The sequence below is a fragment of the Kogia breviceps genome, chromosome 10, assembly GCF_026419965.1.
Source record: "Kogia breviceps isolate mKogBre1 chromosome 10, mKogBre1 haplotype 1, whole genome shotgun sequence".
In the NCBI taxonomy this organism is placed as follows: Eukaryota; Metazoa; Chordata; class Mammalia; order Artiodactyla; family Physeteridae; genus Kogia; species Kogia breviceps.
In genome coordinates, this window is record NC_081319.1 from 24053525 (window position 1) to 24069272 (window position 15748).

General features: G+C 43.6%; 1 long non-coding RNA gene across 1 annotated transcript; it reads right to left on the bottom strand.

Annotated features, from left to right (window-relative positions):
• Positions 1-11857: 11857 nt before the first annotated feature.
• On the bottom strand, positions 11858-12958 carry LOC136794911 (uncharacterized). Its single transcript, XR_010842377.1, has 3 exons — positions 12880-12958; positions 12308-12383; positions 11858-11905 (listed from the first exon to the last, which is right to left on the bottom strand). It is a non-coding gene; the product is annotated as an uncharacterized lncRNA (long non-coding RNA).
• Between the last annotated feature and the right edge of the window lie 2790 nt (positions 12959-15748).

The window sequence follows — 15748 nt, forward strand, 5'->3', positions numbered from 1 at the left end:
GAGGGCCAGGAAGGAGGGGCGGGGCCTGGAAAGTGCGGTCCAGTCAAATCTCGCGACTCTTCTCTGCCTCCGTTTCCTACAGCTTCTGAGTGGGCCAGGGGAGGAACTCTCGCGAGCAAACGAGCCTCGACTGGGAACCAGGCGTAGCGAACCCGATGATGAGGAAAGGGTGAAGCCCAACCGTAAACCCAAAAGAGGCGTGGCTATAGTGGAAGGCGGGGCCATGGAGAGGCAGGACTAGCTTCAACGGGCGAAACCTGTGGCTTCCAATGGGTTATTTGCATTTATCTTGGTTTCAGCTGTAGAAATTTTGTCTTTTTCCATAAATCACTCATTATCAGAAAATTATTAAATATAGAAAAACATTTCAAAAATTTCCTTACTCGAGCTAAAAATTAATGTCCTCTACTTCTTACCAGCAGTTTTTACACTTAATATAATTCATTTGTTCGCTTATTTACTTGCTCATCTTGTTAGCTGTAGTATCAGTTGCACACTTCAAAGACCACTTAAAGTACTTAAAGTTTCTTGCAGTGGACTTGCCTTTACATTTTTTAAACAAATACCTTCTAAGTTTCCTATTAAGAGCCAACTGCATCTCAGATGTGGTGCTCTAATACAGACACTTTGTAAGGTAAGCACCGTTAGCATCCTCATTTTACAGAGAATCCTGATGCTCCAAGAGGTTCACTAACCAACCCAAAGCTACAGAGAACATAGCAGACCCAGGCTTGAAATTTTACTTAATTACCTCATCATATTTCCTCAAAACCTTTGCAACAGCCTTCGGTTCTTTGCCTTTCTTCAATGTCTTTCATACCACTTCTACAGTCAGTATTCTCTTCTAGTTGAGATGTTCTAGAAATGATTAGCAGAATGCCTTCAGGATTTCAAATTCTGAACCCCCAGAAATCTGGGAGTGGCTTACCTGAGTGGTTCTGTTACCGGCCAGGGTTCTTGGACTCCTTAATCAATAGAAATTGAAAAAACACCAGACGAGAAATTCAGGCAAGGCTTTATTGGGACTCGTACTGTAGCAGGACGGCGTGAAAACAAGTAACAGGTGGCCCTGCTTGCTCCCTGAGGGGAGGGCAAGCTGGTCGCTTACATGGGGTGAGGGTAGGGGAAGGTCCTGGGGTCACGCTGCAGGGGTGGCTTGGGTGGGGTGCCCATCCCCTTGGTGGTGCTGTGTGCAAGGATCATGTGTGCTACCATGCTTTTGCTCCCGACTCCTCAGATGTGGAAGTTAGGTTTGGGGACTTTTTGTATCTTGTTCATAATTTGCCCCAAATGCACATGCACGCAGTTATTTTTAGCCCCTTGGAGTTTCTTTGTATTTGTTGCTTGAGGAGACGTTTGTCCAGGTGCAAGCATTGCTGCAAAGGGTCCCAGGTTCCAGGTCCCAGGTCCCAGCCTGTAACCTAGCAGGACACTACGAGGCCTTCCTGGAATAGAACCCACCCATGTCCTCCACCTGCCTTTTGTCTGTAGAAAAACTTTAGTCAAAGAATAAATTTTTTTAAAAAAAGAATAAATTTAATCAGAGAAGTGAGAAAATGCAGAAAGAAAGGAACACAGTCAAGCAAGACAAAATAATAATACTTTGGCCATTAAACAAAGTCAAGGACCCTTAGTTCTTCCCCAAGGTCTATAGATAATATTCGGAGCCATGTCTTTTGAGCTGTTCTGCAGATACTGAAACAGCCACCAGGTGGAAGAAGTTAACCGTGTGCTGCCCACAAGCACGTAGACCCCAGACCGGTTGGAAACAGAAGGTTGATGATGCTGACTCCCAATTTCCTCACCACCAACCAATCAGAAGAATGTCCACGAGCTGGTCACGCCCTGCTCCCTGACCACTGTTAAAAGACTGCTCACTACCGCCGTTCAGGGTGAGACATACAGTCTTGAGGGCATTAGCCTGTTGTGGTCCCCTTTGCCTGGCAAAGCAATAACGCGATTTCTTTCTACTTCACCCAAAACTCTGTCTCCAAGATTTAATTCAGCACCGGTGTACAGAGGCTAATTTCGGCAACAAGCCTGTCTCAGTTCAGGCTCTGCGTCTCTCTGATAAGGTTGCAGTCAAGGCATCGGCTAGGGCTATATCTGAAGAGTTGATTGGGACTGGAGGATCCACCTCCAAAATGGCCTATTTCCATACCTGCCAAATCAGTGCTAGCTGGTGGCAGTTGGCCTCAGTTCCTCACCACATAGACTTCTCCATCCTAGGATTGCTTGAGTGTCCTCAGCTGGTTTTCCCCAGAGTGAGTGATCTAAGAGAGCAAGACAGAAATATTATGTTCTCTTCTATCGTTCAGAGGTAAAAGCTTCATCAGGTATTTCATGATGCCACTGGAAACCCTTTAGGAAATACAGATGTACAAACATGACCTGGGGCCTTCCTTTCATGAAATGCATACAGAAAGATCCATTACCACTTGTGCATGCCTTTTAAATGGAACATTACAATGCACTGTCATTGTCACCACATTGCAGATAGAGTATATCCTCAGATCTTCTAGTTAAAAACATCTCGAATAAACAACCTAACGTTGCACTTAAAGCAATTAGAGAAAGAAGAACAAAAAACCCCAAATTTAGCAGAAGGAAAGAAATCATAAAGATCAGATCAGAAATAAATGAAAAAGAAATGAAGGAAACGATAGCAAAGATCAATAAAACTAAAAGCTGGTTCTTTGAGAAGATAAATAAAATTGATAAACCATTAGCCAGACTCATCAAGAATAAAAGGGAGAAGACTCAAATCAATAGAATTAGAAACGAAAAAGGAGATGTAACAACTGACACTGCAGAAATACAAAAGATTATTAGAGATTACTACAAGCAACTGTATGCCAATAAAATGGACAACCGGGAAGAAATGGACAAATTCTTAGAAATGCACAAACTGCCGATACTGAACCAGGAAGAAATAGAAAATATGAACAGACCAATCACAAGCACTGAAATTGAAACTGTGATTAAAAATCTTCTAACAAACAAAAGCCCAGGACCAAATGGCTTCACAGGCGAATTCTATCAAACGTTTAGAGAAGAGCTAACACCTATCCTTCTCAAACTCTTCCAAAAGATAGCAGAGGGAGGAACACTCCCAAACTCATTCTATGAGGCCACCATCACCCTGATACCAAAACCAGACAAAGATGTCACAAAGAAAGAAAACTACAGGCCAATATCACTGATGAACATAGATGCAAAAATCCTCAACAAAATATTAGCAAACAGAATCCAACAGCACATTAAAAGGATCATACACCATGATCAAGTGGGGTTTATTCCAGGAATGCAAAGGATTCCTCAATATACGCAAATCAATCAACGTGATACACCATATCAACAAACTGAAGGAGAAAAACCATATGATCATCTCAATAGATGCAGAGAAAGCTTTGGACAAAATTCAGCACCCATTTATAATAAAAACCCTGCAGAAAGTAGGCATACAGGGAACTTTCCTCAACATAATAAAGGCCATATATGACAAACCCACAGCCAGCATTGTTCTCAATGGTGAAAAACTGAAACCATTTCCACTAAGATCAGGAACAAGACAAGGTTGCCCACTCTCACCACTCTTATTCAACATAGTTTTGGATGTTCTAGCCACAACAATCAGAGAAGGAAAAGAAATACAAGGAATCCAAATCGGAAAAGAAGAAGTAAAGCTGTCACTGTTTGCAGATGACATGCTACTATACATAGAGAATCCTAAGGATGCTACCAGAAAACTACTAGAGCTAATCAATGAATTTGGTAAAGTAGCAGGATACAAAATTTATGCACAGAAATCTCTGGCATTCTTATACACTAATGATGAAAAATCTGAGAGCGAAGTTAAGAAAACACTCCCATTTACCACTGCAACAAAAAGAATACAATATCTAGGAATAAACCTACCTAAGGAAACAAAAGACTCGTATGCAGAAAACTATAAGACACTGATGAAAGAAATTAAAGATGATACAAATAGGTGGAGAAATATACCATGTTCTTTGATTGGAAGAATCAACATTGTGAAAATGACTCTACTACCCAAAGCAATGTACAGATTCAATGCAATCCCTATCAAATTACCACTGGCATTTTTTACAGAACTAGAACAAAAAATTTCACAATTTGTATGGAAACACAAAAGACCCTGAATAGCCAAAGCAATCTTGAGAAAGAAAAATGGAGCTGGAGGAATCAGGCTCCCTGACTTCAGACTATACTACAAAGTATAGTAATCAAGACAGTATGGTACTGGCACAAAAACAGAAATATAGATCAATGGAACAGGATAGAAAGCCCAGAGATAAACCCACACACATATGGTCACCTTATCTTTGATAAAGGAGGGAAGGATATAAAGTGGAGAAAAGACAGCCTCTTCAATAAGTGGTGCTGGGAAAACTGGATAGGTACATGTAACAGTATGAAATTAGAACACTCCCTAACACCACACACAAAAATAAACTCAAAATGGGTTAAAGACCTAAATGTAAGGCCAGACACTATCAAACGCTTAGAGGAAAACATAGGCAGAACACTCTATGACATAAATCACAGCAAGATCCTTTTTGACCCATCTCCTAGAGAAATGGAAATAAAAACAAACATAAACAAATGGGACCTAATGAAACTTAAAAGCTTTTGCACAGCAAAGGAAACCATAAACAAGATGAAAAGACAACCCTCAGAATGGGAGAAAATATTTGCAAATGAAGCAACTGACAAAGGTTTAATATCCAAAATTTATAAGCAACTCAGGCAGCTCAATAACAAAAAAACAAACAACCCAATCCAAAAATGGGCAGAACAACTAAATAGACATTGCTCCAGAGAAGATATACAGATTGCCAACAAGCACATGAAAGAATGCTCAACATCATTAATCATTAGAAAAATGCAAATCAAAACTACAATGAGATATCATCTCACACCGGTCAAATTGGCCATCATCAAAAACTCTAGAAACAATAAATGCTGGAGAGGGTGTGGAGAAAAGGGAACCCTGTTGCACTGCTGGTGGGAATGTAAATTGATACAGCCACTATGGAGAACAGTATGGGGGTTCCTTAAAAAACTAAAAATAGAACTACCATACGACCCAGCAATCCCACTACTGGGCATATACCCTGAGAAAACCATAATTCAAAAAGAGTCATGTACCAAAATGTTCATTGCAGCTCTATTTACGATAGCCAGGACATGGAAGCAACCTAAGTGTCCACCAACAGACGAATGGATAAAGAAGATGTGGCACATATATACAATGGAATATTACTCAGCCATAAAAAGAAATGAAACTGAGTTATTTGTAATGAGGTGGATAGACCTGGAGTCTGTCATACAGAGTGAAGTAAGTCAGAAGGAGAAAAACAAATACCGTATGCTAACACATATATATGAACTCTAAGAAAAAAAAAAATGTCATGAAGAGATTAGTGGTAGGACAAGAATAAAACACAGACCTACTAGAACATGGACTTGAAGATATGGGGAGGGGGAAGGGTAAGCTGTGACGAAGTGAGGGAGTGGCAGGGACATATATACACTACCAAATGTAAAATAGATAGCTGGTGGGAAGCTGCCGCATAGCACAGGGAGATCAGCTCAGTGCTTTGTGACCAGCTAGAAGGGTGGGATAGGGAGGGTGGGAGAGAGGGTGACGCAAGAGGGAAGACATATGGGAACATATGTATATGTATAGCTGATTCACTTTGTTGTAAAGGAAAAACTAACACACTATTATAAAACAGTTATACTCCAATAAAGATGTTTAAAAAAAAAAAAAAATCTACCAAATGAGATAAGTACTGGTTTGCACTAAACATGTGAAATTATACTAACAATATTGTCTTCCTCAATTAAATCTACCACTGTAAGCCAAGTTCACTTTAGTTCCGAAATATTCATAGTATTTACAAAAATTATCAGGAGGTCAGAAATAATACATCAAAAAAAACAAATTAGGGGCTTCCCTGGTGGCACAGTGGTTGAGAGTCCGCCTGCCGATGCAGGGGACACGGGTTCATGCCCCAGTCCAGGAAGATCCCACATACCGCGGAACGGCTAGGCCCGTGAGCCACGGCCGCTGAGCCTGCGCGTCCAGAGCCTGTGCTCCGCGGCGGGAGAGGCCACAACAGTGAGAGACCTGCGTATCGCAAAAAAAAAAAAAAAAAAAAAACACCACGATGTAGAAGAATCCTTAACAATATAGAAGTAGAAGGTTGGTAAAAATAAAAACAGTTGCACAAGACATTTTAGCTGGTTTCTGTCCTTATGCCCCAGCGGATCCACTCCCTACTTTCTCTTCTTTTGTTTTCTGTCCTAGAAAGCTGACCGGTAGGAACTGCCCCCTGGTTTCCAGTAGGGTTTGGCCAATGAGAGTCATGGCCAGATCTGAGGATGGTGAGAGAAAGAGAAAGAGGTCAGGGTGTTTCTTCTCTGCTCCCTCCCTACCTCAACCCAGTTCTGGCAGGTGTTGCACTCCTCTACAACACTGCTACTATGAAACAGCCTGCTCTCTTTGGCTCCCTTTCTCTATCAGGTCTAGGGAGGATAATGGCTTCCCACTGTTGTAAGCCCTGGCTGCCTCTTGTACCTTATTGATTTTCCTAACACTGCCCAAGTTTCTCTTCAAAATCCCAGTTGGGTGCCTTCTGTTTGCTGCTAGAACTCTGACTGACAAAAGACACTGTAATCCAATTTTTGTAAACATTTACATACTAGTTCTCTATTGCTGCATAACAAACTACCCCAATACTTAGCAGCTTAAAACAACAAACACGTACCATCTCAGAGTTTCTGTGGGTCTGAAATCTGGAATCGGCCTAGCTAGGCCTGCCTGGCTCATAATCTCTCATGAGACTGCAGTTATGCTGTCAGCCAGGACTACAGTCCCAACTGAAGACTCGAATGGAAATCCACTTCCAAGCTCACTCACTTGGCAGGATTCAGCTCCGCACAGGTTGTTGGAGTGAGGGGCTCAATTCCTCAATATCTGTTGACTGGAGTCCTCCCTCAGTTCCTTGCCTCGAGGGCCTCTCCGTGTGGGAGCTTGCAACACAGGCCCTGGCTTCCATCAGAGCGAGAGAGAGCACCCAAGATAGAAGCCACAGTCTTTTGTAACCTAATCACACTCAAGGGGAGGGGATTATACAAGGTCATGGGTATAAGGCAGCAGCAATCAATGGGGACAATCTTAGAGGCAATGTACATAATTTACAAATGCACAGAAAAAAATCTATATGATGACGGGTTATCTTTGGGGACATTAAAAATGATGTCTGGGGGGCTTCCCTGGTGGCGCAGTGGTTGAGAGTCCGCCTGCCGATGCAGGGGACGCGGGTTCGTGACCCGGTCCGGGAGGATCCCACCTGCCGTGGAGCGGCTGGGCCCATGAGCCATGGCTGCTGAGCCTGAGCGACCAGAGCCTGTGCTCCGCAGCGGGAGAGGCCACAACAGTGAGAGGCCCAGGTACCGCTAAAAAAAAAAATGATGTCTGTTTTCTTCTTGTGTTACTGGCCATTTCTAACGAATAAATAATAGTACTGCTGCAGCTATTACCATCAGATATTGTTGCTGACCTACCTCCAGCTGACAGCCACTCACATGACATTATTTAATTTCTTTGCCTTTTCCATGAGCAAGTTGATATCAACCTGCCTAGATTTTACAAAGCGCGAATCAGTTATCTCCCATAATTGGGTTTTGTTCAATATTTGACCCGAGATGAAGCTCTGGCTAGGTTTCCAAAACATATATAAAAATAATCAGGATGAAATTTGCTCAGCTAATTTTTACATTCTCTGACAAAGATCTCCACTTTTGGACGTGAAAATTATGCTAAAACCTTGTGCCTTGTGCATTTACTACCCATCAGTTTGGCAAGGCTATCACACTGATATATAACACCAAACTGCCCTTGCTGTAATTGCTCCCCTCTGTTGAAGTGGCAACTGATAATGATAGGTCGCCCTTGTGACACTTACCTGACACAGATGATGACAGCAAATGATTTTTCTCAGTCACTGACTATTGTTATATTCAAGGGCAAATCGAGCTATTTTTCTCTCTGCAGTAGAGGAAATAATGGGAGAACAGAAATGGGGTTCATGATCTTCCCATTACAGGAATTTAAAACAAAACTGTCCACCATTGGGCTTCCCTGGTGGCGCAGTGGTTGAGAGTCCGCATGCAGATGTAGGGGACACGGGTTCGTGTCCCGGTCCGGGAAGATCCCACATGCCGCGGAGCGGCTGGGCCCGTGAGCCGTGGCCGCTGAGGCTGCGCGTCTGGAGCCTGCGCTCCGCAACCGGAGAGGCCACAACAGTGAGAGGCCCCCGTACCGCAATCAGTGGTTGCCAAGGGGTAAGGAAAGGGAGAGATAAGTAGGTGGAGCCCAGAGAATTCTTAGGGTAGTGAAACTATTCTATGCGATGCTATAATGGTTGATACATGTCATTACAGACTTGTCAAAACCAATAGAATGTACAATACTGAGTGATTCACCTAATGTAGAGCATAGGTTTGGGATGATAATGAGGTTGCAATGTAGATTTATCACTTGCAACAGACATAGCCCTCTGGTGAGAGATGCTGATTGTCAGGGAGACTGTGGGTGTGGGCGGAGGGGAAGGAGCAAGTATATGGGAGTGCTCCACTGAGTGCCCCAAATGGAGTGCTTGCTGCTCAGTTTTACTGTGAATCTAAATGTGCTCTGAAAGATAAATTCTATTGCAATAATTTCAAAAAAAGGAACTCATTGTACTATACCCTGAGATTCCCAATGATAACAAACTTCAGTCAAATTCTATCCTCCTTCTACAGGGGCTGGGGTTGGGGAGGAAGGAGGGAAGGAGAGAGAGGGGGAGGGAGGGAGAGAAGGAGGGAGGGAGCAAGGAGGGTGCAAAGAAAAGAGGAAAAATAAGACAATATATGAAAAGAAAAATATTTTGTCTCTGCTCCATAGGTCAGAGATACTTTTCCTCCAGCCCAAATGTTCACGGACAGATGAATGGATAAACAAAATGGGGTGTATACATGATCTCGGAGAGGCAGCAGTGGGTGGTGGCGTGAAGCAAGATCTTAATTCCCTGCCCAGGAACTGAACCTGGGGAGCCTGGATGACAACCAGGAATCCCAGTCACCACACCCCCTAGCTTTTGCGCCCAGTGAAAAATGCATTTCTCACAGAGGCAAACCTGTAAAAACAGGTACAGAGTTTATTATTAGAGACATAGCACAACAACAGGTGGGAGAGCACACAGAGAAAACACTTTGTTTAGTTAGGACAGAAGGCAGAGATGCACACCGGAGAGGAAGGGTATGGGCGTCCTCCCGAAAGAGGAGGAGCAAGAAAGAGGTGGTTAGGTCATTTATATAGGGCAGTTCTTCCGGGTCTTTGTTTACCTTTGGCCAATTACCTGGTTTCTTTTTCCACACCTGCCCTGCCCTAGGACCCTCCCCAACATGCTTGTGCAACGTTTTTCCAGGATGGATTTCAGCCCAGAGGTCTATGGGACCGGCCTTAGCATCACGTATTATGGGGTGGTGCCCACTCCTTTTTGACCCCCAAGGAGCCTTTCTGCACATGTGCAGTATTTCCCTTGCCCTAAGGATGGGAAATGTATGACCTCTTGATCTTTTAACAGGGTTGAGTCCCACTCTGTCCCTGCCATAAAAATGTCCAATGTCTGGTTATTTACCCTATTTCTGTTGCTGGTTTTTATATCAAGTTGCAGATCTCGAAATATAGACAGGAGTCTGGTTATAAATATGTAGTCCTGGAGCCCGTTTGTCTCTTGCTTCAGGAAATGTAAACAGGGGGTTGGGTAATGAATGTCCCGCCTGGAGCCCATCTTCTTCTCACCCCAAGAAGCGTGAATAGGAGGCCAGTTGTAAACGCCTAGCCTGGAGCCCATCTATCTCCTGTCTTACACATACAATGGAATCTTATTCAGCCTTAAAAAGGAAAGAAATTCTGATACATGGACAAAACTTGAAGACATTGTGTTAAGTGAAATAAGCCCTTCACAAAAGGGCAAATACTGTAGGATTCTGCCTACAGAGGCACCTAGAGTAGTCAAATTCACAGAGACAGAAAGTAGAAAGTTGGTTGCCAGGAGCTGGAGGGAGGGGCAATGCTTAGTGTTCAATGGGTACAGAATTTCAGTTGGGGAAAATGAAAAAGTTCTGGGAATGGATGGTGGGAACGGATGGTAGTAATGGTTGCATAATGTGAATGTACTTAATGCCACCGGACCGTACACCTAACAAGGTGAAAATGGTCATTTTTATGTTATGTGTATTTTACTGACATAAACGAGACACTTTTTCTTCATAGGAGATGGAACGCATTTAACGCATTTCATTTCAAAGGTGAAATGATTCTCAGGCTCACGAAAAAGCTGATGCAGAACATTCTTCAGTCAGCCAGTGATCAAAGTTCTCCCGAGCCCTTCGATGCCATTTTGCTTCTTCAGTCCGAGCGGCTGGAGGGAAGGGGGGTGGCGGAGGCAGCAGTAAGTGAAGAGCTCCATTACACGGCGCGGGGCCCCGGCTCATTCACTGATACGGAAAATGTTTTAAGAATGAAATATATGGCTTTGAATTCCCATTCACCAACCCCCTCATCATGATGTGCCCCCCGGGGCTCAGTTTGCCATTCTATACCTTCCTCATTGCAAACCTTCCCCAGGACTCTCTGGTGCTTCGGTCTTCTTATTTATTACCTTCCGTCAAACAGCAGTCCTTCATTCAAAAGGGCATGACCTTTTATTCCTCTGAGCTACCAGCATGGGTCCTAAAGGAACACTTCAGGCTTCACGCTACAGGCTGAACATTCATCTGCTCCAGCTGTCCCCCAGGTGAACCCATTAGAGCTCAAAGAATCACTTGAAAAGAGTGAGCTAATACCTTTGTCATTTCTCAGGTCCAATGCTACTGACATTGCAAAATGGCCACAGTTCCCCCGAATAATTACGGGAGAACATGTTACCCTCTGTAGGGTAATGTGTCTCTCAGGTGCAGTTCCACATCCTCTCTTAATTTTTAGTTCCTCTTGCAGGTTTTATTTCTCAACAGACATTTTATATTTTTACCTGAATCATCGGGCCCCAGACTATTGCTTCAACCTCATGGCCTGCCAGTTACCTTTCTCTGCTCTTGACTCTCCAGGGGAGTTGACCTCCATATTTTCTGCCTCAGGGCTTGGGCACAGGCCCACTTCCACCCTTCTCCTTCTTACTTCACCTTTACTGACAATGCAGTTTAATGTCGTTTTCTCAGAGGTTGTCTTCTCCCTCACATCACCCTACTCCTCCCATATTTCTCCTGTAGCATCATATTTTTTCCCCAGCACTTACCATAATTTGTAATTCTATGTGTGTGTGCTCATTGCTCTACACCACTAGATTATAAAATCCATGAAGACAGGGTCAATGTCTTCTCAAGTTCACCACTGTTCTCAGTGCCAGACACATAGGAGGAGTTTAATTGTTGGAATGAAGAAAATAAGAGAGGGGCTGGAGTCAGGATGGTGTGCTAGGAGAATGCGGAATTCGCATCTCCTCACAACTAGGGCACCTACCAGGCACCGGTGGGGGACCACGGACACCCAAGGGGATGGGAGGAACCCCCAGCGACCGGGTAGGACATGGGGTGTGGGAGGACTGAAGGGGGAGAAGTGGAGGCAGGACGGGACTGGCGACCCTGAGGGGCGGCGGGGGGAGGGGAAGGGATCCCATGCCCGACGGGGGAAACTGGGGAACCATTGGGAAGGCGGAGGATCAAAAGGGAGCGTGGCCAGGTTTCTCCTGCCCACGTGGGCCCCCAGGAACCTGCTGAGATCCCGAGCCTGATCCTCTGCCCACCGAGGCCCCCTCCAGCCACACGAGTCCTGAGGGATTGGAAGGGAGGGAGCGGGGGAGCAAAGGTAAAGGCCGGAACTACAGGACCGGCATCCCCGAGGGGAAGCTGGGAGAGGGGAGGAGTTTCTACACCCAGCGGGACCCACCCACGGCGACGGGGGAGACCCTGGGGGAAACGGTAGGGGAGGGGCACGAAGGAACAGAAAGCAATGGGGCCAGTGCTTTCCCCGCCCACGTAGGCACCGGGGAGCCTGCTGGACTCCCGGACCTAATCCTCTGCCCTGGGAGCCTCCCTCCTACCTCGCAGAGCCCAAGCCCCACCCCTATACCCTCACCCAGCGCCGCTCCTCTATACTCGGAGACCCCCTCTGAGACCCCCTCCAACGAGCTGGGCCTAAACCCCACCCACACACCCTCCCCCAGGGCCGTACCTCCAAACTCCTGAACTCCACACGCCAGAGGCCCTCCTTTCCACGTGCTGCCTCTACCCGTCCTCGCACGCAGGTCCTAAGCAGAGACCCCCAACCCACGCTTAAACATTACCCTGCCCAGGCCCCGCCCCTGCCTAAGCTCCACCCCTGCCTAAACTCCACCCCATGCCAAGGCTTTTTTTTTTCTTTTCTTTTCTTTTTTCCTCTTTTAGATTGGGGTTCTGTTTTACCTTGTTGATTCACTGTTGTTGATTCCTTTATATTTTTATTTTTCCAAATAAATCTTTTATTTTTCTAATTTTATTTTATTCTTTATACTTTGTTAGTGATCTCTCCTTTTGGCTTGTTCCCCCCCACACACACCCTTTCTTTTTTTTCTTTTTTCTGTTGTGGTTTTATTTTACTTTGTTGCAGTTGTTTCAATTATAGTTTTATTTTTCCTAATATATTTTTTATCTTTCTAATTTTATTTTATTTTTTATTCTTTGATAGTGTACTGCTCCTTTTTTTCTTTCTTTCTTTCTTCCTTTTTTTTTTTTGTTTTTAATACCACACCAAGAAGCTTGTGATACCTTGGTTCCCAGGCTGGAGGTCAGGCCCGAGCTCCTGTGGTGGGAGCTCCAAGTCTAAACCGCTGGACTAACAGAGAACCTCAGACCCCAGGGAATATCAGTCAGAGTGAGGCCTCCTGGAGGTCCTCATCTCAGCACCAAGACGCAGCTCTGTCTAACTGCCTGCAAACTCCAGTGATGGATGTCTCAGGCCAAACAACCAGTAAAACAGGAATACAGCACCACCCATCAAAGAAAACAAAAGAAAAATGAAACGACAAAAAAAATACGTTACAGATGAAGGAACAAGGTAAAAACCTACAAGACCAAATAAATGAAGCTGAAATAGGCAACCTATCTGAAAAATAATTCACAGTAATGATAGTAAAGATGATCCAAAATCTCGGAAACAGAATGGAGAAAATACAAGAAACATTTAACAAGGATCTAAAAGAACAAAAGAGAAAACAAACAGTGATGAACAACACAATTACTGAAATTACAAATACTCTAGAAAGAATCAATAACAGAATAACTGAGGTAGAAGAATGGATGAATGAGCTGGAAGAGTAAATGTTGGAAATAACTGCCAGGGAGCATAATAAAGAAAAGAATGAAAAGAATTGAGGATAAGGAGCTTCCCTGGTGGTGCAGTGGTTGAGAGTCCGCCTGCCGATGCAGGGGACAGGTGTTCGTGGCCCAGTCCGGGAGGATCCCACAGGCCGTGGAACAGCTGGGCCCGTGAGCCATGGCCACTGAGCCTGCACGTCTGGAGCCTATGCTCCACAACGGGAGAGGCCATGACAGTGAGAGGCCCATGTACCGCAAAAAAAAAAAAAAAAAGAATTGAGGACAGACTCAGAGACCTCTGGGACAACATTAAACACACCAACATTCAAATTATAGGGGTCCCAGAAGAAGAAGAGACAAAGAAAGGGTCTGAGAAAATATTTGAAGAGGTTATAATCAAAAACTTCCCTAACATGGGTAAGGAAATAGTCAATCAAGTCCAGGAAGCACGGACAGTACCATACAGGATAAACCCAAAGAGAAACATGTCAAGACATATCAATAAAACTATCAAAAATTAAATACAAAGAAACAATATTAAAAGCAGCAAGAGAAAAGCAACAAATCATATATGAGGGAATCCCTATAAAGTTAACAGCTGATTTTCAGCAGAAACTCTGCAAGCCAGAAGGGACTGGCAAGACATACTTAAAGTAATGAAAGGGAAAAAGCTACAACCAAGATTACTCTATCCAGCAAGGATCTCATTCAGATTCAATTGAGAAATTAAAACCTTTACAGAAAAACAAAAGTTAAGAGAATTCAGCACAATCAAACCAGCTTTACAACAAATGCTAAAGGAACGTCTCTAGGCAAGAAACACAAGAGAAGGAAAAGACCTACAAAAACAAACCCAAAACAGTTAAGAAAATGGTAATAGGAACATACATATCAATAATTACCTTAGGGCTTCCCTGGTGGCGCAGTGGTTGAGAATCCGCCTGCCGATGCAGGGGACACAGGTTCGTGCCCTGGTCCGGGAAGATCCCACATGCCACGGAGCAGCTGGGCCCGTGAGCCCTGGCCACTGAGCCTGGGCGTCTGGAGCCTGTGCTCCACAACGGGAGAGGCCACAACAGTGTGAGGCCTGCGTACCACAAAATAATAATAATAATAATAATAATAATTACCTTAAATGTAAATGGATTAAACGCTCCCACCAAAAGACATTGACTGGCTGAATGGATACCAAAACATGACCCATACATATGCTGTCCACAAGAGACCCACTTCAGACCTAGGTACACATACAGACTGAAAGTGAGGGGATGGAAAAAGATATTCCATGCAAATGGAAATCAAAAGAAAGCTGGAGTAGCAATTCTCATATCAGAAAAAATAGACTTTAAAATAAAGACTATTACAAGAGACAAAGAAGGACACTACATAATGATCAAGGGATCAATCCAAGAAGAAGATATAACAATGGTAAATATTTATGTACCCAACATAGGAGCACCTCAATACATAAGGCAAATGCTAACAGCCATAAAAGGGGAAATCGACAGTAACACAATCATTGCACGGGACGTTAACACCCCACTTTCACCAGTGGACAGAGCATCCAAAATGAAAATAAGTAAGGAAACACAAGCTATAAATGACACATTAAACAAGACAGACTTAACTGATGATTATAGGACATTCCATCCAAAAACAACAGGATGCACATTCTTCTCAAGCACTCATGGAACATTCTCCAGGAGAGACCATAACCTGGGTCACAAATGAAGTCTTGGTAAATTTAAGACAATTTGAAATCATATCAAGTATCTTTTCCAACCACAAATCTATAAGACTAGGTAATTCAGGTAAAAAGACTGTAAAAAATACAAACACATGGAGGCTAAACAATACGCTACTAAATAAGCAAGATATCACTGAAGAAATCAAAGAGGAAATCAAAAAATACCTAGAAACAAATGACAATGAAAACATGACAACCCAAAACCTATGGGATGCAGCAAAAGCAGTTCTAGGAGGGGAGTTTATAGCAATACAATCTTACCTCAAGAAACAAGAAACACCTCAAATAAACAACCTAACCTTACACCTAAAGCAATTAGAGAAAGAAGAACAAAAAACCCCAAAGTTAGCAAAAGGAAAGAAATAATAAAGATCAGATCAGAAATAAATGAAAAAGGAATGAAAGAAACAATAGCAAAGACCAATTAAACTAAAAGCTGGTTCTTTGAGAAGATAAACAAAATTGATAAACCATTAGCCAAACTCATCAAGAAAAAAAGGGAGAAGACTCAGACAACAGAATCAGAAATGAAAAAGAAGTAACAAGTGACACTGCAGAAATACAAAGGATCAT